Source organism: Homalodisca vitripennis, chromosome 1 (genome assembly GCF_021130785.1).
Source record: "Homalodisca vitripennis isolate AUS2020 chromosome 1, UT_GWSS_2.1, whole genome shotgun sequence".
Classification (NCBI taxonomy): Eukaryota; Metazoa; Arthropoda; class Insecta; order Hemiptera; family Cicadellidae; genus Homalodisca; species Homalodisca vitripennis.
In genome coordinates, this window is record NC_060207.1 from 20,684,132 (window position 1) to 20,711,099 (window position 26,968).

Genomic DNA, 26,968 nt, shown 5'->3' on the forward strand with positions numbered 1-26,968 from the left:
CAGAATTCGTGCAAACAGAATTGCCCTGTGAAAATCGCATTACGTGGGTTACACGTTGTGGTTTGATAAAGTGTTGCTGCAAAGTAAAATTAGTGCAATCGGAATTCGTGCAAACAGAATTGCCCTGTGAAAATCGCATTACGTGGGTTACACGTTGTGGTTTGATAAAGTGTTGCTGCAAAGTAAATTAGTGCAATCGGAATTCGTGCAAACAGAATTGCCCTGTGAAAATCACATTACGTGGGTTACACGTTGTGGTTTGATAAAGTGTTGCTGCAAAGTAAATTAGTGCAATCGGAATTCGTGCAAACGGAATTGCCCTGTGAAAATCGCATTACGTGGGTTACACGTTGTGGTTTGATAAAGTGTTGCTGCAAAGTAAAATAGTGCAATCGGAATTCGTGCAAACAGAATTTCCCAATTAAAATCGCATTACGTGGGTTACACGTTGTGGTTTGATAAAACGATGCTGCAAAGTAAAATAGTGAAATCGGCATTCGTGCAAATAGGATTTCGCTGTGAAAAGCGGTCTGTGTAAAATATTCAGTTTGAACTGGACCGTACTCTGCACCGGAATGGATTATAATTGTTTTCACGTGAAACGCGAGAGATATAATCGCAAGAGATATAATCGCAAGAGATGTAATCGCTAGAGACAGTGAACAGGATATGCACGCCTCACAGGATTCGAGATTTCTCTTTACCATTCTTTCACCTGAAGTACAACGGTAACACGAAGTTCTCGCCGCCGCGCCGTGTCTTTCAATTGTTAAAAGCATTCTTTGGATTCAGGAATTAGTTTTTAGTTAAATATTACCATTTTATACTGAAACTAATACTACTTTTACATCCTAAAATGTTTTATCTTGTATAAATAAAACTGTTTACCACGTTTATAAATGTACAAATTGGAAAATACTTTCTCGTTTCTGTTTGCAATATCGCTGCCATAAAAGCACCTGTCATATCGTGGGTAATAGGTAACAAATATCAATTATCATTACATTTATATCCTCAGACCAAAATTCTTAGTGTTTATACTGTTTTGTCAAAAGGATCAGGGAATAACGTAATAATAACATTAATTAATCCGTATAGAGGTCAAATTTTGATTAAGCAAATAAATGACTGGCTTCACAAGATTGTATGTACCGTAAATGAGTCAAGAAACTAACGTACTTTTTATAACTTGCTTGCAAAGCTTAAAATTATAATTTGAAACTCTTTTTGTAATCATAGTATTATTTAAATTTTTAATTCGTTTTTTTGGATTTTTATTTGTTTTTCAAGGTGGTTATTCTGATTATATCATGATTTTTCAAATTATATTTTTAACTGGAAGATTTTATTTAATTTTGTACAAACAATTATAAAATGGATATTCAATTTTTATTAATTTATTACTATGGTTATATTACTAATCTAGTGTAAAATTGTCAACACTACATTAGATTTGACAAATGTATAACGCTTATAATAACAACTTTACAATCAGGCCAGCCTTCACCTAAGTAAGGGTGTGGCTCTCTACCAGAATGACACGGGTTCGAATCCATGGAGAAATAAGATTTAAAAATTGGTACTATAAAAAGAATATATTTCTACATAAACAATACATGTAATGAAATGAAAATTCAATTTTTAGGAAATCAATAACCATAAAATGTACATTGATGCATACCGTAGGTTCTTTTTACCCCTAAAGTGTTTCAACATCAATTTAATCGTTTATTTCATAAAATTTTTTAAAAAATAAAACAATTTCACCGCCAAACATTTATCTATGTTTTAAAATTGCGCTAGGAACCTACTAATCGTACAACTCTAAATAAATATTCGTGAATTCACTGTAAATGTTAGACTGAAGAAATCCTGGTGCTAAGATTAGTTAGTATGGCAATTTAAACACACATTTTCCTCGCGTTGCCACATTAAAAGGCGGGTAAATTAATAAGGCCAATTTTCAACTACCAGGTTGGGCTGGCTTGTTAAGCGAGCAGGTGTGTCCTCTATTTTCTGTTAACCGTCCATTTTCCGTATGTTATGGTAGTGAAGCCATTCCAATATAATCAGATTAGGGACGTGTTCATTACACTAATCTTCTTATACATTTCAATTTGTACAATATAAAACAATTAATTCCCTTTAATTCAAAAGCTATTATGCTATTAAGTAGCGCAGTTTTAAATTATTCATCTCCTTTGAAATTGTTTTTAACTTCGCGAATTTGTTACCTCACGAATATAGAAACTGTTTGTAAGAAAATAATAGCTTCAATTATAATTATTTAAGGTTTTTATAAAATTTAGTTTTTCCAAAAATGATGAAGTTGTACTGTTTATTTTTCCTTATTCATTAAATACAGTTTTGTCATGAATTCAAGCAAGCGATTTATATAAATGAAGCTGGGAACAAACGGTTCTTTGTTATCGTGTGAAAATAGATGCCCAAACCCGGATTCAAACCTGAGGTGTTACTTCAGCGAACAGTATTATTCATAAATATTTCAAGCAAATAACGAGCACTAAAACATGCTTAATAAAATACAGTGTCTTTAATAAAAACAATAAGGCTTTGGTATACATTTGGGTTCTTCAAAAAAAAATACGACCTCATTTGAGTCATTATATACTTTATAAATGTATTAATGGATAAAAAATTATAACGTTATAATTCTTGTTTGATTTTTTCAGGGTTTCAATATTTATTACAAATGTTTGGTATCTCTTTTTTGTTTTTTATTTTTATTTGTTTCATTCCAGCAGGAAATCCATTAAAAATCATTTTGAAATTTCTATTATATTTTTTTGCGAAATTGTACTTTTCGTATGTTATGTTGGAAGCTAAGGAGTTATATTTAATTTTAATATAGCACTCTTTTAATTACGAATAAAATATGAACAGATCTTAGACGTATCAAGAATGATGTTAGTTAAATCAATAAGTATTCTAAATAGTTTAATTAATATTAATTAGTTAAATAACGGTGTAATAAAAAATGTTTTTTTTATTTTATTTTAAATATTGTTTTTATTTTTATTCATTAATTGGACTTTATAAGTTGCCTGTGTAACGTATAAATTACCAGTTACAGTAAAAAAATTCCGTTCTTAATTAAAAAATATAACTCAGTTACAAAGATTTTTGCTACAAATAAATCTCTGTAAACAATCATTTTATCTCAAAAATGTGTAGAAGTGTTGAAAATTCAAAATTCTTATCGTTGTATTGTATTACATCATCTGATAATTAAATGCACACAACTGCCCGGTAATAAATTCTGAAGACTCAACGAACAAGGAAACAAAATGAATCACTTAAGAACAGACGTAGTAGATTCACGTAGCGACGCCCACGCGGGCCTTCACTGTAGGTCATACAGTCCACTACGTGATGTCAATTAAAGTAAGTAAAATTTATGTGTTTGGACGTGCTCACAACAACGTGTCACATATATCAAGTCTTTATACCTAGCACTCTTTTGTTTACTTTGCCCTCTGAGTCACTAAACTATCTTCAGTCGTGATTCACTGAGGTTTGTTTTTGCGTCTGAATTGAAATAAAGTACACGTATCTCATCTGACATTATAGGTAATACTTTCGCTGGATGTTGAACTTTAAGTAAGTAAATGTAGGATGTTGGAGAACATTGCTGACGTTCCGTAAGCCTGTATCAGCGCTAGGTATCCGGATCCGTAGATCTGATAGTCTTCAACGGATCAGCAGACATGTTTAAGTATTTTGGTTAATAGCCAATGCACCAATTTGCCATCATCACGTGTTACAGAAATAGACCATTACGTTACGAACATTGCAATTTACCCACTTCAGGTGCCAATAAACCCTGATACCTAAGGCTAAACATGATAACAACTAAAAAGTGCTAATTTATTTATTTTGTATATATGGCAAATTCATTATCACACTTATAAGTTTCTTATGCCCTTTCTTTTTAGCCCTATGTACTAGGATTTCTTAACACTTGAGGAAGGGAGTAGATTTCAATCCTTGAAACTTTGTGTTCTATTTTTGTAGCTTTATAACTATGGATAATATCCGAAATCCTATTTTACTGCTAAACCATTTATTGTCTATAACATAAATTAAACAAAGAACACCTGTGTAAGTGCTGCTTTTAGTCAAGATGTTTACCAAATCTAATAATATTACATAGTTTATGATTTCTATCAAATATCAAAATAAAATGAACAACGAACTCCGTGAAGCGAGGGTCATGTTGCAGTATATAAGCACACAACCTGTTTTGGTGGGGGTTGATATAGGAGGGTACTGAAAGGGTTAAAAATACAAAGAGATACAATTTCCACAGATTATATGTTTAACTTTCCACTAATATAATTACTTAATGTCTAATGGTTAGTTAGAAGTGCGTGGAACTAAAATTAATGTATTAAAATGTGATTATACGATCAACAGTTCGCTTCCTTCCTTCTAATGCTCTCACAAACTCGATGAAAACAAAAACAAGTCCTTTTTTTGAGAGAGAGGTCAAACGGCATTTGATACAGCGGGCTTATTACAGTGTCAGGGACTTTGTCGAGTGCTCTGGTCAGACTAGCTTATATTGAGCTTTATGTTAAGACTAGCCACCTATGTAAGCTTTAGTTTATTTTATTTTAGCATTAACAAAACCTATAGTGCTATTTTAATTGATCTGACGTTTTTTATATTTAATTTAATAAGGCTACTCTGAAAATCACTTAATGTAATTAACTATTACATATTATTGTTGACGCTATTTTGCAGTGTTATTCTGTCTGACAATAAATAATTTCTGATTTCTGATTTCCCATGTCAAACTCCCCACAACTAATAAACCGAGACCGATATCGATTTATTTATAAAATAAATTCCTCTCCTAATTTCACTAAAACTGTGTTGTGTGGTTATTCAGTAAAAATTGGCACTCAACTCCTGCAGTCAATAATAAATACGTATTTGTTCACACGTTGTCTGCTTACGTACAGGTAAACTGACCAACATCAGCACTGCCGAATCAGTAAACACAAGTTACTTTTAACTAACTACCTTTTCGTCGTTTACCGTTATCAATGAACTCTCCTCCAGGGTTCAAAAGCACACTTTTAGAATTAGTTATGGACATTGAGTCGTAAAAGGCTTTTTCTCTTTCTCGGTTTGTTTGTCCCGAAAGTGTAAAGCAGCCTACTGTGTAATACTGGATTCTTCTCTTTTTTCCCAGAATCATTCGCTTTAAATTTAGTATTTTCGTTACGTACACTGAAAACTGCAGATTCAATTCCATTCGTTTCATTAAGATTATCCAAAGTGATCGACCTGTGCTATTGGTTTAAATAACTGCAACTTAATTTCAAACTTTTTCCTGTTTGTAGAACGTATTTATATCATAAAGATCCGTAACTTTTTTGCCCAAAGCTCCATTCTGTTTTCATGCTTTACAACTTCTAAAGAGATTAATATTTACTTGCGCTTCAAACAGCAATCAATTTGTTACATTTTTAACTACCGTATTTATATTCACTCTTTCAGTAAAACGTCTCAATTAAGCAAAAGTCTGATGTGTACAACCACTCAAATACTATTTATAATTACAGTAAGAAAGTAATTTCGGTTCGCTAGTTTGTTCTAATAAACAATCCTCAATAAAATAATCACCTGATACTTGTAAGTACAACAATAGATTTTAAACAACCGCTTTAATTTCAATGGTAACTTTGCAATTGTTATTAGGAGATCACTATAATTAGGGTCTGACATAGGCCTCAACAAACTACATCTAATGCTGAAGATAGAGCTCAACTATTGCAATTGATTTCTTGTAATCATTATTTATTTCAAAACTAAAGGGTGTCCCAGAAATATCTACCAACCATTCAGGTAGTATTCCTGGACCACAGATAAACCTAAATAGCATATTCAAACTTTCAAATTTTTAATAAAATTCCGAGCAGCCGCCATTTTTTACTTATCTATTTTCAACCTGAAAACGGATTGTAATAAATTTTAGATTATCTTAAACTTGGTAGAGTTAAATTTGTAATTAAATTGTTTAGGTAATGTAATAGCTATAACTGCTTCATCATGTGTTGATTTTAAGATATTAATGTACGCTCAGTTTTTAATAAGCCGCCATTTTGAAAATAATTTTTTCAGTATTTAGGCTTTTAGTTTGGACCTTGGTTTCATTACAACAAGCCGTCCTCAAATTCAAAAATAGATAACTTAGAAAACAAGATTGTGGCTGTTCGGGTAATTATTAGGTTTCAAAAGTTTTAATTTAATATTTTGGTTTGTCTTCAGTTCAGGTACAATACCTTAAAAGGTTAGTGGAGAATTCTGGGACATCCTCTGTATATCTGTTGGCGAAGCTGAACAATTAGCCACAATCAATAGTTTTCTTTGCGAACCAAATCTTAGTTTTCAGCATAAGTTGGCAACAGTGGTCCCACTGCCATATGTTTATGAAAGAGCACATGTATGTACAGAACGTTGTAAGAGGTCTATGTCGCAAGAGAAGGTGCCGCCGCCGTGGGAGCTCCCTCGGCAATATCCCACGTGAATAACTTGAGCCAAGATGAGCACACGTGTCTGTCATTCCTACGTCTGTCATGAGCATTGCGATGGAAATATTTATACTAATGTTATATAACGTGTAAGACCTTGGCATGCCAAGATAATGCTTCTAACGTCTAACTGAACATTATTCTATTTTAGTTAATGATATATTATCTAAAACTGAGTTTGAACGTTAACAAAAACTAATTCAGCTATATCTTTAAATGCATAGAAATCTGAAAATCATTAAAAACTATTAAGATTAAATTCCTTTTTTCCCATGGGTATACAATTTAGGAGATCTGGTGACTACACAGTCTGAGGTGTCAGAATTTACATAAATATTATGTGTTCAAGGAAAGGTACAATCAAATATTTCCTATATCACAGTATTTTTATCAATAATCTCCACCTCATCATGTATGGACTCTCCTTGTTTTTATGAAGTCCTCGCAAAGGACTGTGTTTCACGAGTATGGACTGATAAGGTAAAATATTGAGATCAGTATCTTCTGAAACGAATTAACTATTTACAAGTAAAACAGAAATGTTAAAATGATATAATCGTTCAAATTAGAGGTCCATAACATTTCTAAGATCCTTTGTGGTACTCCATATTACATGCTAGTCCTGTTGCCAGATCATTTCATCCAACTCACCTGTCCTAGGAGTTGCACCCACGGTTTTGGTGGACCGAAATCCTTTTGTGGGCTCAATATAACCCCGTTTGGCTCAACGTTTGACCAATCTTCTAAACTACTCAGACACACATGGTCTACCTGGAACACAGAACTACATCTCAAGAAATCGTTGTCAGAACTATCTAGTCCAAGACCTTTCAAAAACATTGAACCAATTTTTTGTAGGAAGATGATGTGCTCCAACTGGTAATACATACAAATGACATATATGTTTTAGAAGAATAAATCGAAACATAGCCTACTTCTAAAGTATGTACCATGTTTGGATGAGATAATCATTGTTACCTAAAACGCAGTCATTTCTACAAAGACCAGAGATTTTAAAGAAGGAGAGATAAATCTCCTTATGAACGTTATTCTGCCGTCCTCATTGGCCTCTGGCCTGGCGAGTATCTCGTCAAACAGAATAAGGGAGAGAGTTGGTACAGTACAAAGGTCAATGGTACTGAAAAAAACTGCAACTGTCGCAGACAAGATTTGAACCGGCGCTCTGACTCCGAGGTCTGAGTCCGAGGCCTTTGACCGCTCGGCAGTCTGTTCTTCCAAATCATGACACACCTTAATAACAACCACTTGAACATTTCAATATAATTTTTTACTTAGATTTGCTAACGCTTTTCTTACTCATTATGTTCAACATTTTAACTGTCCAAATTATAAGGTCAAAATTGAATTAAACTGAAATGTACGGATTTAGAATCAGTAAAGATACGTATAGTGGATAAACACCTCTGGACATTTCAGAGGTCAAACGTTATAACATAATGTATGTAAAATACCATCAGCTGAAAACTAAATTATATTGACTGTTGATTGTGGAGGTTATTGTTATTGATTGAAACATTGAGTAGTAATAGACTCTAGTGAATTGTATTATCATTAATTCATTATTCAATTATTCAACATGTATACATTATTACATTTATTCTGCTGTTCGAACATTTTCTGATCAATTTTTTACAATTTTTTTCTATTATTGTAATTACTTAATTCTGAGATGGCGTATAATTCACATAATTTTACAAAACTAGTTGAAATGTAATAATTATTGATCGTTTTATTGAAAAAAAAACTGTAAAATCTGTACAGTGTAGAATTTTTCATTTAAACTACATACTCTTTAAGTACTACTGAAACTCTAATTATGAAGTTTCCTTTTAATCTGATATTTAAAGTTTTAAAAATGGCCGCAAATGCCTTTAAGTTTTAAGAACACAAATACTAATCTAGATGCAGAAATTGTATTCGAAATCAGTTCAAGAAATACCATGCCACACTTCATATTCATACAAGGATAGAATATTGATTGAATACAATATATATCACTGAATTATTCATTGAGAATATTATTCAGTCGTAATCCAGCCCATTTGTGGAATTTGTATTTTAACTTGATTTGAATTGTTTATTGCATTATAATTAAACAGTAAAATTCTTTGTTTAAAGATTGTTATTGACGATGGAAGGTTTAAGAGGATAATACTATTTCGGAAATTTGCCATCTTTATATATTACGAAATATATACCACAACGTTTCGAAAATTGAAATCAGAACTCTTCGTCAGGTGAGGAGACAGTTAGCACATAGAAGTTAGAACGTGCGAGAATGAACTGCCACTAATAAAATGTATAACAAATGAAGAAAAAGAGAAGGAATTGAAATACTCGAGAACTGCTTGGCATCCGAGCAGTATAAAATTGTTCATTAAACAATAAAATTCACATTAGAATTCGAAATATATCATTCCACTCCTATACGATTGTTTGAGGAAACGGTCGTTAAATTTAATACCTCTACAAATGTATTCTGTAAACATCACCCAATTTTTATTACATTCCAATTCGTGACAGTATGTTTGTGTTATAACATATTTTTGCACTTTTAATGTATCCCCGCCATGCACCTTTAATGTATCACTTATTGCAAGTTGTAACCAATAATGTGTAATCACGAGAGCGCGAATAAAGAGTTTTCGAGTGGAAATGTGTTCACTTTTGTCTCCGTCACAACTGAAAACTGTCGGCAGACGGAACCAATGGCCCATGAAGTGTGCACTTGACAAAACGCGCTAGATATCGTTGCATTATAGTTTCCGATATATCTGTCGCCCTGACATTTCACACTAGATAGAGTTTGCATTGCGTTCACTCGTTCCCCATGATTCACAAGGGACATTTTATTTGAGTACAACTGCAGCCGGTGATGATATCAAAAGTGCCTTACAATGTTCTTTCCAATATATTGTATTTTTATTACGATATACAACATTAGTCTTTAAAACAAATCAATGAAATTTAGTTTGTTGCTGGTTTTACCTAACATTACAACAAAACCATATAGAGCATTTCCGTTGCCGATTTTTTATTAGAACCGTTGCAGGTTTGCCAATTCAATATAATGTTCGCTAATCTAAAAACTGCTCGTTTCATTACTATATTAGGATAGTGAAACACGGTTTCCTGCTGCCCAATTATATCACACTAGTTATAACAGAAATGTATGATTTCATCCAACTGCAAGGAAAATTTATCTTTCAAAAGCTCATCAAACCATAAGTATAAACATTAAACCTGACTCTCCCCCTGTTACTGTTTCATGAGATCCTCGCACAGGCCAGTGACTCAAGATGTTGGTCAAAATAAGGCTCTAAAGAATTAACGATAAGAATTGACGATAGGCCTCTCCTTAAAAAGGGTATGGTGGGAAGGGTTGAAACAATGCGAACGTAGAGTTTAGCTCAAGTTGATCTTCCTCTTAATGCAGCGACTGAAATCTGATACAGTCACAGACTAAATGTGTCGTAAAATTTATATAGAATACTCGGAGAATATTCATTTTGTCGCATTTCGTTTCTCTCTGAGCTGTTTTAGAGCCTACTATTTTACACGGTTGCCAAATACAATTAATTTCTTTTTAAGACATAATTACTATGAAAATCGTCGTATCAAAAATCCTTAAAGTGAATTTATCTACTTGGTCGGCTATTCCTAATTAGCGTCAACTCGAAAAAATTATTGGGTATGTTTGGGGGAATAGCTACTATAAGCATTTAATGTTTTAAATCTAAAACATCATCATTTTATTATTACCATACATTTAAGTACAACTCCATATAACTGAGTACCTGAGATAATCGTAACAATTCACACGTTCTATTCTATCGACCTTAGATTATTTTCTGTAGCCGCATTGTGGAATCCATTATTACGGTGGCCATTCAACAAATCATACGTTATGGATATAATATGGCAACGACATTTAATGTCCCTAAACATTATAGAACCAGTGCCAAATGAAATGAATTAGTAGGTAAGTATGACTTGTTTGACCTTGAGATGTGTCGTATTTTGAAACATTCAAACCTTTGCTTCGTTTCATTTATTGGAATTATTTCCATAGTGTATTCTTAGATTTAACCATTAAATAGTTAGTCATACGCAGTGTCTATAGCTAGCAATAATCGATCTATTGATGTATAAATTTGTTTAACCTCTAATTAAAATTACACTATTGATGTTATTGATGTATTTCAATAGTACATAAATGATTGATACTGATCACTACGTATACATCACCCAAACCTTTTGAAAGATCCAATATTTGCAAAATACTTTGTTTATTTAACTTACGTTCATTTAAACAAATTTAACTTCCTGCCGTTGCAATGCATCTTTGAACATACTTTGATTTGAGGAAAGTTATTTGTGGAAGAGACACAAAGGTTGTCTTAAATTTAAACCAATAATTTAAATTTAATTACATGATTAACTGTCAGGTCAAAATCTACAGGTGTGTATACATTACGTAAAACATATCCAGTCTTCACTTACGACGATACGAATACCTTTTATTGTAATCTGGATCAAAAGACCTTTTACTCATTAATACTTGCAAGGACGTAAACATTAATTAAAGAACTGGGTACTCCCTCCCCCCCCCCCAATTCCAATTATACCTACCGGCAAGTGTTTTCTCGACCACAGTCAGGCAGAGCGATTACTGACCCAATTGCCCAGAACGAAGTCAGCGGTAACCTAGTGCATGGTGATTAAGTACTACGTCACGGCCAGGTCTATTTCCGGCCCGTTGTGGTATAGAGACTAATCTGTTGATTGGATTTTACATATAGATCACTAAAACAGTGATTTGACACAACTGGGCTTTGGTCACACCTTTACAGCTACAAATAGAAACACTCTGATGGCCTCTTTTTTGCAAATTGATTGTCAAAATTATAAAAAAAATTAGTCCTCGCTGTATAGTATTAAAAAACGAGCGGGTATTGCTACATTCTTCATTCCATCTAGTATATGGTCCGCTTTTTTATATTTTGTAAAAATGTTTCAGTGAAAATTGTGAGCTTTTTATCATTACTATTAATTTTGTACTGTATCGACTCTGCCACGTCTTCTGTTTTATAAGATCCTCGCACAGGCCCGTGGCCTATAAGGGACTGGCAGAATAAGGCTTAAAAGTGGGTTGGCCTCTCTTTTTATAATAAAAAGAATAAACAAAGGACGCCACTTGATTATTTGAGGGTGTCCATACTTTTTTCTCGATGTGTCTTTGCCACTGTGTACTTTATACATGAAAATTCTTAGGAAATCGCTCAATATTTCAATATACCTTCTAAACAGCATTTTAAAATCGAGAAAAAAATTAAAAATTTTAAAATTTAATTATCTGTAGAATTTTTATAATACAAATATATCTAAAATATTCTAATTTCAAATTTCGCAAACGGAAAAATTCTATGTAATAAATAACGTTTAATAAGAAGAGTCCTGCTTATTTATATGTAACCAATGTTGTAATTTCATAGGTTATTAAGTTCTTTAATAATATTTTGTAGTTTAAAATATATAGATTGATGTGACAATAGGTATAACATTTCATATCACGGCTTTTTTGTAATAAAAGGTATTACCTCCGAAAATATAACACCTTATACAATCATTAATACATGAACAGATCAGTATTACAGTCCAGTACGAACAGTGTCCATCCATTCCATAATATACAACTTGAGTCTAGCCACAAACCGTTGACGGCTTCTAATGGATATAGTGGTGACAGCAAGGAAATACCACTAATTACGGGTAATCACTATGGAAGATTTGTCAAAAACTGTAGATCTGTAGTGAAGCAGTGTGAGTGCTCTTGAACTTTCATGAGAAATTATTTTAGTATAACTGCAAGGTATTTTTAGAACTATTTTTAGTGTTTGTTTTACTGTATAAACTAATAAACTAAAACAACGGAGTACTCAAGGATCCGATGGAACGTAACAAAAGAGTAATCGACAATCAGACGGACGGGATGCCCTTTAAATATTAAATACCAAAGTCATTAGAATTCTTCCTTAGACCAATAGAACATATGTTATGTTTCTATTCTATGGGATCTTTCAATGAAGAGGGCCTACATATACGGACGGACTGCCTTTGACCTTTTGACACCAAAATCAATAGGGTTCTTCCTTACATCAACAGAAACCTATTTACTATGTCAGTGTCTAGGACCTTTTAATGAATAATTATGCATACATTAACAGAGGACGATCGGCTATTTGGACTGTCTTTGACATTTGACACCAAAATCAATAGGGTTCTTCCTTACATCAACAGAAACCTATTTACTATGTCAGTGTCTAGGACCTTTTAATGAATAATTATGCATACATGGACATATGGACGATCGGCTATTGGGACTGTCTTTGACATTTGACACCAAAATCAATAGGGTTCTTCCTTAGTCTAACAGAAACCTATTTACAGTTTCAGTGTCTAGGACCTTTTAATGAATAATTATGCATACATGGACATATAGACGATCGGCTATTGGGACTGTCTATGACACCAAAATCAATAGGGTTCCTTAGTCTAACAGAAACCTATTTACAGTTTCCGTGTCTAGGACCTTTTAATGAATAATTATGCATACATGGACATATAGACGATCGGCTATTGGGACTGTCTTTGACATTTGACACCAAAATCAATAGGGTTCCTTAGTCTAACAGAAACCTATTTACTGTTTCAGTGTCTAGAACCTTTCAGTGAAGAATTATGCTCACATGGACATATGGACGATCGGCTATTTGGACTGTCTTTGACTTTTGACACCAAAAACAATAGGGTTCTTCCTTAGACCAAAAGAAAACGTATATACTGTTTCAGTGTCTAGGACCTTTTTATCATAAATTACTACACATTTACGCAAAGTAAACTATTTTAATAAGTACCTGTCAAGTCGATATAATTATTCAATTAATATGATTTTCATCTCGGAGTCTCTTTATATCCATAAGATTTCTAATGAAAGAGGTAACAATAGTTTTATTCGAAAACTGTGTTAGCGTACTGGGTTTGGAATTGGGCCAACATTCAGGCAAGGTTCCCTCGACTAAATATATCCACCCGTAATCGGATAATACTGTAAGGATATAGGAGGTGGAAATAAAACAAATCATCATTTGTCCTTAATGTATCCTGAAGCCCTGAGCTGTTTGCATGGTGTGGTATAAACTGCGCTGTGCTCAGGTCTAATAGACATGGTGGTCATGGCCTACGCTATCTCCGGCAACCAACAGTGACAACTAGCTGTCACATATTGGACAATAATGATCGGTTAATGTGGGTCGGCTCTGGGCGGAGAGAAGGGTGGACGGGGTTGCTGATCACAGATTGGCGGCTATTCACCCAATCTCGCCACCGCAGCAAACTAATTGTGCTAAATTATTCTCGGTAAACACCGTTATTTCCCTAAGTAAATTTTGTATCTAAAGAGTTTCTCAGAATTTTATTCGCGTTCAGTTTATTAGTTACACTAAATTGTGTCTGCCCCTCACCACGATTAGAGCGTAATATAGGCTGTACCACAGGATTTGCATAATTATTAGCCTAAACTGTTCCCCAGGTCTTCAAACTATATTTGTAATAATTATTTATTTGCTCACCGATTTCCAAATCTGACACTTAATTACAATTATGTGTCTCAATTCTAACAGTATGACCCTTAATTAATAAGAATGTGTAAGTTTGTATAACTTTGTTAGTAGATCACAACAAAGGAACTTCTATAACCTGTAACTAGAACATAGATTAAGAAACAATTTTATGAATATCTAAATAACTAAACTAATAACCTACAAATAACGAGTAGACTCAAATATTAACATTTAACGATCTGGAATTAATTAATAGCAATGAAGTAGTCAAGTTGCAGTAATCAAATACAGTAAAATAGTTAAATATAACAATATCAATTTAAGTAAATCAGGTAAATTTAAAATTATTATATTATTAGCTAAATGAATATCTTTTGTATAAATTTTAACATAGAACGAATTACTTTACTCAAAAATAATCAAGGATTTTCATAACTAAATTATAAAAATAGTAGCAACTAGTGAATTCAAAAAATAACATATGAATATACGACGAAAAATATGAAATGAAATGAAATGAAAAATGACTTTATTAGAGGCGAAGTTAGGACTATAAAGTCCTCTCTACCACTTAACCTCATGAATGGTAGTATGAATAGGTTCTCTTACAACGATTTTGGAGGACCCTATCGTTTTGACAGGAGCAATAAAGGAGCGATTCACTCGATCAAAGCATTTGAAGAGTTCCAGAAAATATAATCTACTTGATAATATTAGTAAATTTGTTTAACCATATATATTTAACCCTTAAACCAGGTCGTTCTGGGGTTATTAAACTGTTCACTAAAATATGAATCAGTCTAAAAAATACTTAGTATGGATAGATATTGGTCTGTAGTTAGTTACTTCTTCAATGTTCCCTGACTTGGAAATAGGTGAACCGTATCTCAATTTGAGCTTATTATTAAAGAAGGTCTCTTCAGTCAAGAACATCGTGATATCAGCATGGATCCATGCTCTTTAATGTTATTATTTAGGTGGTATACTACCTAAAATATTGTTTCGTTTTGTAAGTAGGATCTTTTTATCTCTTCTCAACGTAAAATAAAGATAATGATCCAAACTAAGCACTGATTACGGAACTATTTTTTATATTGCAAGCACCTTGTTTCAGTAGTTCTCTTTCGTTTCAGAAATGATTACTATGGAGTTACAACATTCGAAACAATATCAAGTGTTGATATATAAAAAATAATATGGTTTATCCAAATGCAGTTTTATAACTGCAGATGTAGGTTATTCATTTATTTAAAGCGCTGACGGAGGTGGTACAGGGACTGCACCGATTTGTCTCCGTCAGGGACCAGTCATAAATCTCTGTCTGAATCTCCACACACCAAAACGCATTTGTCTGATGAGCTTGTACCCTTCCGTACACTGGTCTCTTTGGACTGATCCGGAGATCAGAGTCGGACTTCTGTATTATCAGAACTAGGTGCAGTAGTATTAATCGTGATTATAATAGAATCTTTACAAGCTGTTATAGAACGGCAGGTATTTCATCATTTTTATGTGAAATAGACTAGAAAACGTAACAGTTTATTTATTTCAGACAAGTGTAAGGACTGTAAAAGTTGCAACAACTTTGTCGAATCGGTCTGCCAACAGTTGTGAAAAGTATGAAGATTTATAATGACAGCTAGGTCCATGAAACATTATTAACTCGCAGGCTATATATATATATATATATATATATATATATATATATATATATATATATATATTATATTAATATATATATATATATATATATATATATATATATATATTATATTAATATAAGTTATAGTTCATGTCTGTTACAACTAATACAGTACATGACGCTGTCATTAGAGTCTATCATTAAAAAATCTTATTTAATTCTGTAATTTTACCGAAACAATTTTATGTACAGGTAAATTTTATCATCTAAACCTTTGGAAACCCACACCGTCATATTTAACACATTTATTTTTGTTAATAAGAGACATAACTTTATGAATATATCCGCTGAAGCTACAATGGTAACAAGATATTTTTATAACCTTCTGCACAAATCTATTAAAAAATTAAGATTTTAGAATACAGTGCTCCAAAGCATTCATTGTACACGATGTAAGCGGGTATGAAAGCGATGTGGTTCCAACGTGAATATGTGCTGTTATGTACGCACAGCATCTATGCAGTCTAATTTCTAACACATTCTACCGGACTTACTGTTAAATTAGTTCTTCCCACAGTAACATATTAAAGCCATTACCTCATTCAATATAAAAGTTAACTTTGAAGCCAACCTACATATACTTCAAATGTTGTACATTTACACTGTTAAAACACGTAAAGGTTTTATGCTAACGAGAACTAAGTATCATTCCTATATACTGTATTTTTTACAAAGCTCTGTAAGTTAGCTTATCAATAATGTTTGTCACTAGACTCCGAGATATATTCTATTTGTGTTTCTGTATTTGTTTGTGTATTACTAATGTTTTACATAGCCTTTCCTAACCTTTAAAAACAAAACGGGCTACAAAATTGTACACCATTATTTGTGTTCGCGGGGTCTGAATGGAAGAGTGAAACAAGGCTCAATGCAGTATACGGTGTGAATGGAATGAGGTCCGCAGGCGGTTAATCAAATATGCGGATGAATGAAGTTGTGTGATAACAGGTGAGTGATAAGCCCTCCTGAATGGCTAGGCCGTGCACGTCGTCGTGGCAACGGTTAGGGTAACGTAACCTCTGACATTTGCGGAGCTCCGCTCTGTACACGACCTGCTGTCAGCCTATCTCTAATGTTTGTCTGGTTATCAAGTTCTTTGTTGTCCTATAATGCAGCTTATGGTCAATTTTCAACGTTATTTTCACAACCCTATGATTATTTTTGTCCATATTTAGGTAAATTGTACATTTGCATCCATTAAAAAACATTAAATTGATATTGTAGAGGTATAAATATTTATGGTACTAAAGATATAAGAACGACATGAAGCGTTACTTCAGCAGTTATTGCAGACAAGGATCAAGCCGGTGTTGAGTACCTAAGCTCACCTATAAGGATTGTAGAGAAAGGTTATTTTTGATAGAAAAGAAGCTTAGACACAATCCTTTGTGGCCAGGTTGAAGCACGAAACCTAGAGGTATTGGCACTCACTTGATATTATTGAGCGAGACCGATAGTTTTAAGCGTATCAAATACTGATTTATTACTTCCCACTCGTCCGTATAGGTCATGAAATATACTAGATTTATCGATGGGTTTTTCTCTTGAAGGAATTCAATTCGTTATAAATAGTTATAAACTGTAGACGTGAAAAACCTTGTCGGTGAGGTCTTATATCAGATATTAAATATCGTATTTTATTAAATATTATTCTGTTATTTTGTTGGATGCCCTGAAAGGTGAAATCTGATGCTCTAGAATACCTATCAAGTGAGTTTTATAATTGCAAAACTGTTTTCGTACATACAGTATATGAAACATCAAAAAAATATGTACTTATAAAATTTTCGTAACTTTACTAAACAAAAAACTATTATAAATTATATTTATAAAAACTCAATAGCCTCCCTTGCTTGAAGTTTATTATTGCCATTAGCTGATTTGGAAGGGTTACAAATTTTCGGACATTTACCAAATATATATTGGAAAACACTAATTTCGAAGACTGCAATCTATCTTCTTCTTTAGGTGTTATAAGACCCCTTCTGTATTCAATTAACGATGCACCAAAAATTAAAAACTTGTCTATCAATGAATGCGATGAACTCGTCAAAGTCTAAGTTAACAACAGATTACGTTACATGTCATGCCTGATATACCAGAGTGGTCAGGATACATATACCCTGTGCCAGAGAAGGTGATAGACCGGAGATAAATCAATATGGGTACTTCCTGCGGTAATGCAGCACGTCACCTGAAACAAAAGTGTTTTGTCAGTTGTAATAAAAGGGCAGACAATTTCATCCTTGAGAGTTAGGTCTTGATCTGAAAAACATTGTTTTTTTCTAATTTTAGTAGCCAGGTTTTCTTTGAATGCTAAAACTCTTCCAGGTATTGGCAGCCACTATAAAGTTGACTTAGCAGTTTATCAGCAAATTGTTACATTTTTCTAACACTAATCTTGGCATGTTTTTTTTTATTAATTTAATGTATTGGGGCTAACGTTCATGGTTACAGTAGTATTTACAGTCTCATGTAATCATAAGGTGAGTTCCGAAACATGTAACTTTTGACGATTAAATGTATAAAAGGCTAGTTTCAATAAACATAATTTGTAATACAATATATTTACGTTTCTGATATAGCGTGAGCAACGAATTTAATATTTCAGCTAGTGCAATTCCATGGCTAGCAAACGAAATGCAAGGTATATAGAACAGAAATCGAGGTTAATTACCTCATTCGACCTCAGACTTCAAGTCTCCGACTTGCTAGACTAAGTACGCATATTGGTTTATATTGCTTTAGTTTATAGTACACGCAATATTTTTGAATTAGGGTCGTTAGCTTTATTGGTTTTATTCAGTTTACCGCTCCTTATAAAAACAGCGTAAACTTTATTGCTTGCGTTAAAACTATGTTTGGGTGTCAAGTGACACTGCAGGTTGTGAAAAAATCAAAAGACTATGTAAATGGTTTAGATAAAATTGCAGAATTCTATTTTTGAATTTGGTAAAAATTAATTTGGCAATAAGTGTAGGTATATTGTAAAATTATACATTTATACAAATCAAGTGGTTTCCCTTAACAACCATATATAACTTGTTAATTTACAATTCAATCACATTAAGAAGCGTTTAAAATATTTTATTGCTCAAATATTAAAACAACTTATATAGAGTATAACAAATAATGTATTGAAACTTTGCCCTATCTAGTTATTTATCTACATAACCTTATGTATGCTTTCTAATCAGAAAGAGCCAACTCATATCAGAAGCACTATCACTGCTTAGACGAGGTCACGTGATGTAAACTAAGTAGACCTACACATACTCAATGTCAGGTCTAAATTTATGTAATAATTAAAAATTAAGTTACTAATAAATTCCTAACTAATGGAAAATTAAATGTCATAACCGAATGTTTTCTGCAAATGGATAATAGGAAAATGCCAAAAACACAAAAAGAAAACAAAATTATGCCGAATATCATCAGCAATTCACGGTGATTTGTAAAACGTGAAAAGTATGTTGTCAGTGTACATAGTCACTGTTACTGAGTTAATCAACTCTGTAGTTTGCTCTCATCCTGTCTTGCATGTCATCCACAGCGCGGTACATGGTGATGACAAGTCCAATTATATCACAATGGCCACTTCCATTGTGTCTTACTCTGTCTCTATCTAGGTATAATCGTCTTCTCCGGGTTACAGAGTCAGGAGGTAAAGAGATTTATTAGAAAACTCTGTAGTTTGCTCTCATCCTGTCTTGCATGTCATCCACAGCGCGGTACATGGTGATGAAAAGTCCAATTATATCACAATGGCCACTTCCATTGTGTCTTACTCTGTCTCTATCTAGGTATAATCGTCTTCTCCGGGTTACAGAGTCAGGAGGTAAAGAGATTTATTAGAAAACTCTGTAGTTTGCTCTCATCCTGTCTTGCATGTCATCCACAGCGCGGTACATGTTGATGAAAAGTCCAATTATATCACAATGGCCACTTCCATTGAGTCTTACTCTGTCTCTATCTAGGTATAATCGTCTTCTCCGGGTTACAGAGCCAGGAGGTAAAGAGATATATTAGAAAACTCTGTAGTTTGCTTTCATTCTGTTTTGCAAGTCATCCACAGCGCGGTACATGTTGATGACAAGTCCAATTATATCACAATGGCCACTTCCATTGTGTCTTACTCTGTCTCTATCTAGGTATAATCATCTTCTCCGTGTTACAGAGCCAGGAGGTAAAGAGATTTATTAGAAAACTCTGTAGTTTGCTCTCATCCTGACTTGCATGTCATCCACAGCGCGGTACATGTTGATGACAAGTCCAATTATATCACAATGGCCACTTCCATTGTGTCTTACTCTGTCTCTATCTAGGTATAATCATCTTCTCCGGGTTACAGAGCCAGGAGGTAAAGAGATATATTAGAAAACTCTGTAGTTTGCTTTCATTCTGTTTTGCAAGTCATACACAGCGCGGTACATGTTGATGAAAAGTCCAATTATATCACAATGGCCACTTCCATTGCGTCTTACTCTGTCTCTATCTAGGTATAATCGTCTTCTCCGGGTTACAGAGTCAGGAGGTAAAGAGATTTATTAGAAAACTCTGTAGTTTGCTCTCATCCTGTCTTGCATGTCATCCACAGCGCGGTACATGGTGATGACAAGTCCAATTATATCACAATGGCCACTTCCATTCTGTCTTACTCTGTCTCTATCTAGGTATAATCGTCTTCTTCGTGTTACAGAGCCAGGAGATAAAGATATATGTTAAAAAAAACGCTGTAGTTAACGTGACTCGACTTTCTGAATAATATTCATTGAAATCATTCAAAAGACAATCACCGATAGAATACAATTGCGAATGACCATTTTATCTGCATAGCATCTGCATAGAGGTTTGTTTAAGTCTTTCGAATAACAAATACCAATTATAATCAGCATATAAGCGGTAAGGGCTTGGATTGAGTTACTGCTTTGTAACCGAACCGTGTTTGGAATACTCTTTGTAACGTTCAGCTTTGGAATAGTTTCTCTTGTACTAGAAGGTATTACTGTAAAAACAGCTATGAACATTTCTCTGTAAGTCTTTGATGATCAGTAGCTGGGTGAAGTATAAGAGATAGGTAGAAGTATCAGAGATATATTGATAGAACATTTACTTTTTGTATTTATTTTTGTACCTCGCTTTTTGTACATCTAAGACCTTACACAGTAAAAAGTTTTAAATATTGGTTATTGTTAATTTTCAACATGTTGATAAGCTTTTTATTGTTTATATAAAATGGACATTTCAAAAATAAACATACGAACACGGATTTGAAAGTGAATGCGTAACTCACTTTACGAATTTCATTGTGTCATTTTTATTACTCATCTTTCATATAGTCTCTATCGCCTCAATTCATTAGTTACTTTTTATTCTTATTATTATCGTACAAACTGTAAAAGAAAGTGTGGTAAGAAGATTATCATATTACACTAATTATACGTTAAAATGTAATCGTAACGTTGGAGAAATAAGAGCCAACGGTTGGCTTCAGAAAGTGAGAGGTTATCGATTCGAACCGAGGCAATAAATTATTGATAGCATCATGGCTTGTTGATGATCGAGCAGCCATTGAAGGAAGTGTTGACATTGGCTCCCTGCACACAGCCGTAATATGTAGTAATCTTCCAAGAAATACAGAACTTGATGTTGTTCCTTTCTGGGTGTTACGTAATTCAAGAACATGTCTTACATTTGGAATGGTAGATAATGGAATAATGGACTCACAGCTGAGTTATTTTTAATTGTTGTTTGGAAATTAAATTACGAATTAATATTGAAAGAGGAAATGAACTTGACTTGAAGAAAGCGAATTTTTCTAGACTTTTTGCCGCACCGAATAATAGACGCTCTGATGACGTCACATCGCGCTGCTTCTTGATCCGATCAGCAATCATCTGGTGACGTCACGCCGGAGAGATGAGAGCAAATACTTTCGAGTCGATATCAAATAAACAGCTGCTTGTTTACTCGATCTCCTAGCTTGTTGAGTGTCTCGCCGGTATCTCTCCTTGCTCTACCAGTCTCGGCCGCGCCACTTTATTTAATGATCTTTTCTCATGAGCGGATCCGCAGGGGTTGACTCCTAGCCGTCTTTCAGGGATGTAAATATGACACGGCCCGCACTAAAAGTGGCCAACTCAGTCTTTCAGGAAAGTAAATATGACACGGCTCGCACTAAAAGTGGCCAACTCAGTCTTTCAGGAAAGTAAATATGACACGGCTCGCACTAAAAGTGGCCAACTCAGTCTTTCAGGAAAGTAAATATGACACGGCTCGCACTAAAAGTGGCCAACTCAGTCTTTCAGGAAAGTAAATATGACACTGCTCGCACTAAAAGTGGTCAACTCAGTCTTTCAGGAAAGTAAATATGACACGGCTCGCACTAAAAGTGGTCAACTCAGTCTTTCAGGAAAGTAAATATGACACGGCTCGCACTAAAAGTGGTCAACTCAGTCTTTCAGGAAAGTAAATATGACACTGCTCGCACTAAAAGTGGTCAACTCAGTCTTTCAGGAAAGTAAATATGACACTGCTCGCACTAAAAGTGGTCAACTCAGTCTTTCAGGCAGGTAAATATGACAAGACCCGCACTAAAAGTGGTCAGTGTTTTGCTAAACGATCTACCCGAAGAGAATTTTAAGCAGTAAAAGCCTATTGTAAGTTATAGATTTTAACACAATTTCTATCACCGCCGCGCTGATATCGTAAACCTTGTAACTTCTAGCTAAAGTGAATTATGCATTTTCTTGTTCTTAACAGAGCTATTTAAAGATACATTTGCCTTACCATTAGTACGACTTAATCTGCCGAATAATGTTTGTCATTGTTGTACCTATATAAATATGTAATAACTGAACATTAACAAACTGTGTAAATGTTGCTCGAATAATATTTGTTATCTTACACTTTTACTCCCTCTAAAATGAGCAGAAGTAGATAGAAAAGACAGGATAAATAGTATATATATATATATATATATATATATATATATATATATATAAATATATATATATATATATATATATATATATATACTAGCTGTTTCCCCGCGGCTTCGCACGCTTTTCGTAAGTTTTGCCCGCGTATGAGCATTTCTGGTTGAAGTAAATTATATTTCCAACCCCGATGTAGATTTTACCTTGATGTCACGATCAAGAAAATATGTCAAAAATGTATTGTACATGCATAATGTATTTTATTACAAAGTGGTCTACCACTCAACCTTTAAGTTCAACCAAAAATTTAGTTTAGACAATTATACATCATAACTTAGCGCCTTCAAATAGTGTTTCACTGTTTAATATACGTATCTATCTCGTAATTGCAGGTTATAATGTGCAGGCGCTTTGAAAACTTTTCTTCATTTTATTCGTTTATATTCACGACATAAGCGAATAATTCAGATAATAACTATCCTATCTTCTAAGTTAGACTAAATTACGGATACATGTGAAATTTGATTGAAATTGGTTCAGTCGTTTTGGAGTTTATTGGCAACATACATCGTGACTCAAGATTTTTATATATATAAGATATATATATATATATATATATATATATATATATATATATAAAGTAAAAATTACATACATGCGGTTATGTTAAAGCATATTTGTAGTTGTTATATTAAATTTTATTACATAAAACAATAAAATATTAACAACCTGTTTAATTTTGGTTAAATAATATTATTTCACAGGTATATTGTTACTAAAATAAGTAAAAGTAAATAGAGTTGAACGGATTAATACTTTATTACTGAGATCAAAAGCTATAAAACAGTTTGTCGTGTGAAAAATTTCTAATTGTTAAAATAATTTGTTATTATTAAGTTTTAGGGATCACAGTTATTGTAAAACACTATGTAATGAAAAACTGTTCTTGACAATATAGTCTTTTCTAATAATATGCATAGGCAGACAGAATGATTAATTAGATCAAACTTTTCTTCTATTATAACCTAGAATGCATTATTGGAGATGGAAGTTTGATGTGGATATCCCTTTCGTCTACATAACTAGATTTGGGAAACTGACAGTTGTGTGAGCCAGGTCACAATTCCATTCGAACTTTTCCAATCCCCCGCGTTTAATGAGTAACGTCCGACTTCAACTTTTGATTGCTCATCCCTCTTTCTCATAAAATATGTAATGTTTGAAATAAAATGTATGGAAACAAGGTGAAAAATGCAATTGATATTTATATTATGGTGCCATATTTATGGCATGGTTCTTTGTATAGGCAGCTAATAAATCATTAAATTTTATTATTAATGAAGATTTTTTAAAGAGAGGCCATCCCTTTTTAAGCCTAGAATAACTACGCTCATAGACCACTGGCCTGTGCGAGGATCTTATCAAACAGAATAAGGGGGAGATTAGATACAGGACACGGTCGATGGTCACAGACAGTATCAGAACCTGCGCTATCTCTAACTCAGACTCAAAGTCAAACGTCTTACACTGCTCTTTCGTTTTACGATTAATTTAAATATTGTTGACTTCGTTTCTGAAGCGACATTCTCTCTCTTCGTCAGCTGTTTTAACCATCGAAATCTTATCAAATTCTCAACACGTCTCAATAGATATTTGATTAGTACTCAAATTCATATAAACTGCACTGTTTTATTGTACAAGTTTTCTTATAAAAGAGCATCGCAAATACCAAAAATTTCGGTCGTGTAGCACTTAAAACCTCTCAAATACGATATTTTCGAAATATAAGTTCTACATAAACGTAATTTCGTAATTTCTATATCTTAGTTCACCTGGCAGTTTCCGTCAAGTAACACAAGTGAATTCTACCCTTGTTCATACTCAAATTATCCGGAGAAAGTCGAAGATTCAACAGCGTTTCTTTATTTTTCCGTTGGGTACACAACTAGAGTAATCTTCAAGGTAATTCTAATGCAGTTTTTTCAATACACTCGTATTACAATGTTTAGTAAATAGCGACTTTAATTCATTTCAAATCTTTTCCAAAGAACCACTACTGCCACTATTAGAGGTGAAAATTTATTTTTTTCCAAAATAACACAAAAGTATTCACCAAAATCTTTTGTGACTCTTTGAACTTTAGCATTACTTGTCACATAAGGCAACCTCGAATAACACGGAAAAATTTTTAAATTTTAAGTGAAGTTGTAACATTTTATTGGCAATTTAAGCACTTTAATCCGCCTTTCGAAGGTAAAACGATTCTTTCAGTAAAACTAAAAATATGATACTAAAAAAAAATATTAGGGTCTTTTTCGAGTCTTTTTCGTTTAAGAGCCAGCACAAAAGACCCTAGCTTGCCTATTCAAAACTCAGATCACGCGCTGCTTGCCCGCTGCGCAGCGCTTTGCGCTGCTTGCTCTTTTAGAAAAAAAATTAACTCGAGCTTGCAAAGTCCAAGCCCAGATCAACTCACACAAAACTCAGACAGAACTAACGCAGGTTTCATTACAGTCAAAAGATAAGCGGCGCGCGTTTATCACTGATAAGATAAGACGAGTTTATACTAGAAGTAGTACCTGGACTACTTCCCTACGAACTAATAACACCAAAAAAATGATTAAATGCACTGTCAGTCAAGTATAGTATGTTTGTAAGGTGCTGGCCCTTAAACGAAAAAGACCCAAATATTAATACCTCTAATAATTCAGATACTATAATGTGGAAAAAACAGTAATCGACTTTTTATATTAACCTTTTGCAGACCTTACTTAATTTTAGTAAGTAGGTACTGACTTGCAGTGACGTCAGTACAAAAGGCTAAATGAATACTATACAAAAATATTATTTCTTTTACGTCAAGACTGAAACCTTCCAATGGTATTTTTGGAGTAAAGCATATTCGTGGAGATGCCACACATACCAAAGCGGCAATGACGAAATCGGCTCAAGATGTTTTCGATTGTCGAATAGTTCAAGGTGGATGACGCATTATACAACCAGCTGACCTTTCCACATTCCATTCACTAATTCATCTGGAATTATAATTTTTGAACCGTTGTGAAAAGACACGAATAGTCGGACGAGACGTCATGATGCTGTTACGATACGGCAACTTCGGGTGTACTTAATTCTGGTTGGACTATAGTACATAAGTATGCGGCCGAGTACAGTAGTAGTGACAAGAATGTTGTTAACGCTGTGGTCTAGTGTTAAGTGGTACGTACCCAACGAGGGTGTTGAGATAACAACTTTTTGAGACTGGCTTTATCTCTAAGGAATAATATTTATGCTAATAGCATCGGTTTGACGACGTGCATGGTCCCTTAATTTGATTGCCTCAGAGGCCGGAATTCTTCCTAAGTCCAGTTCTAACTTAAGGAAATAATGATAAATGTTATTAAAGGCAATCAGAATACATTTATTTATTTATTTATTATTACATGTATTTTCTTTTTTGAAGGAGAGACGATCCTTTTAAGGTTATTTTGATCATCCTCATGGGCCACTGGGCTGTGCGAGGATCTTATCAGACAGGATAAGAGGGAGAGTCGATACAGTACAAGGTCGATGGTATAGATGAAAAGTGTTACGGACGCAGACAGGATTTGAACCTGCGCTATCTCTCAGATCTAAAATCGGCTTAGTTCGCTCGGTCATCGGCACTCCCAGTAAGATGACCAACACTTCTGCTACAGAGTCTGAAAAAGTCAGTTTCTCCGTAGAGGTCCTTGGCATGTATAAGTAGGGTGAATTAATCAGTGATAAATATTACCCTTGTGAAAGTGAATTCACCGGCTATTCTATAATTGATTCCCTTCCTATTTATATTTTGCTAACATCCTTTTCCTTCGTAATGTTGAAAACTGTTGACAAAACAAAGCATAATTAATTAATTTGCAAATTAATTTACCAAAGTACACCTAATAAAAATTAGCTTCCACACGTACATTTATTCATTAAGTATGGGAAAGACGAAAACAAAAACAGAAATCAACATCAATTTCATTCTTGGAAAGCCGAATTAATTCCTATTCTATAATTGATTCCCTTCCTATTTATATTTTGCTAACATCCTTTGCCTTCGTAATGTTGAAAACTGTTGACAAAACAAAGCATAAT

The 26,968-nt window shown here is 33.6% G+C and overlaps 1 protein-coding gene across 9 annotated transcripts in view; it reads left to right on the forward strand.

Moving 5' to 3' along the window:
- LOC124357879 (cAMP-specific 3',5'-cyclic phosphodiesterase) overlaps nucleotides 1-26,968 on the forward strand; it is an 809,095-nt gene that overhangs the window by 652,806 nt on the left and 129,321 nt on the right. The gene's annotated exons all lie outside the window — the stretch shown is intronic.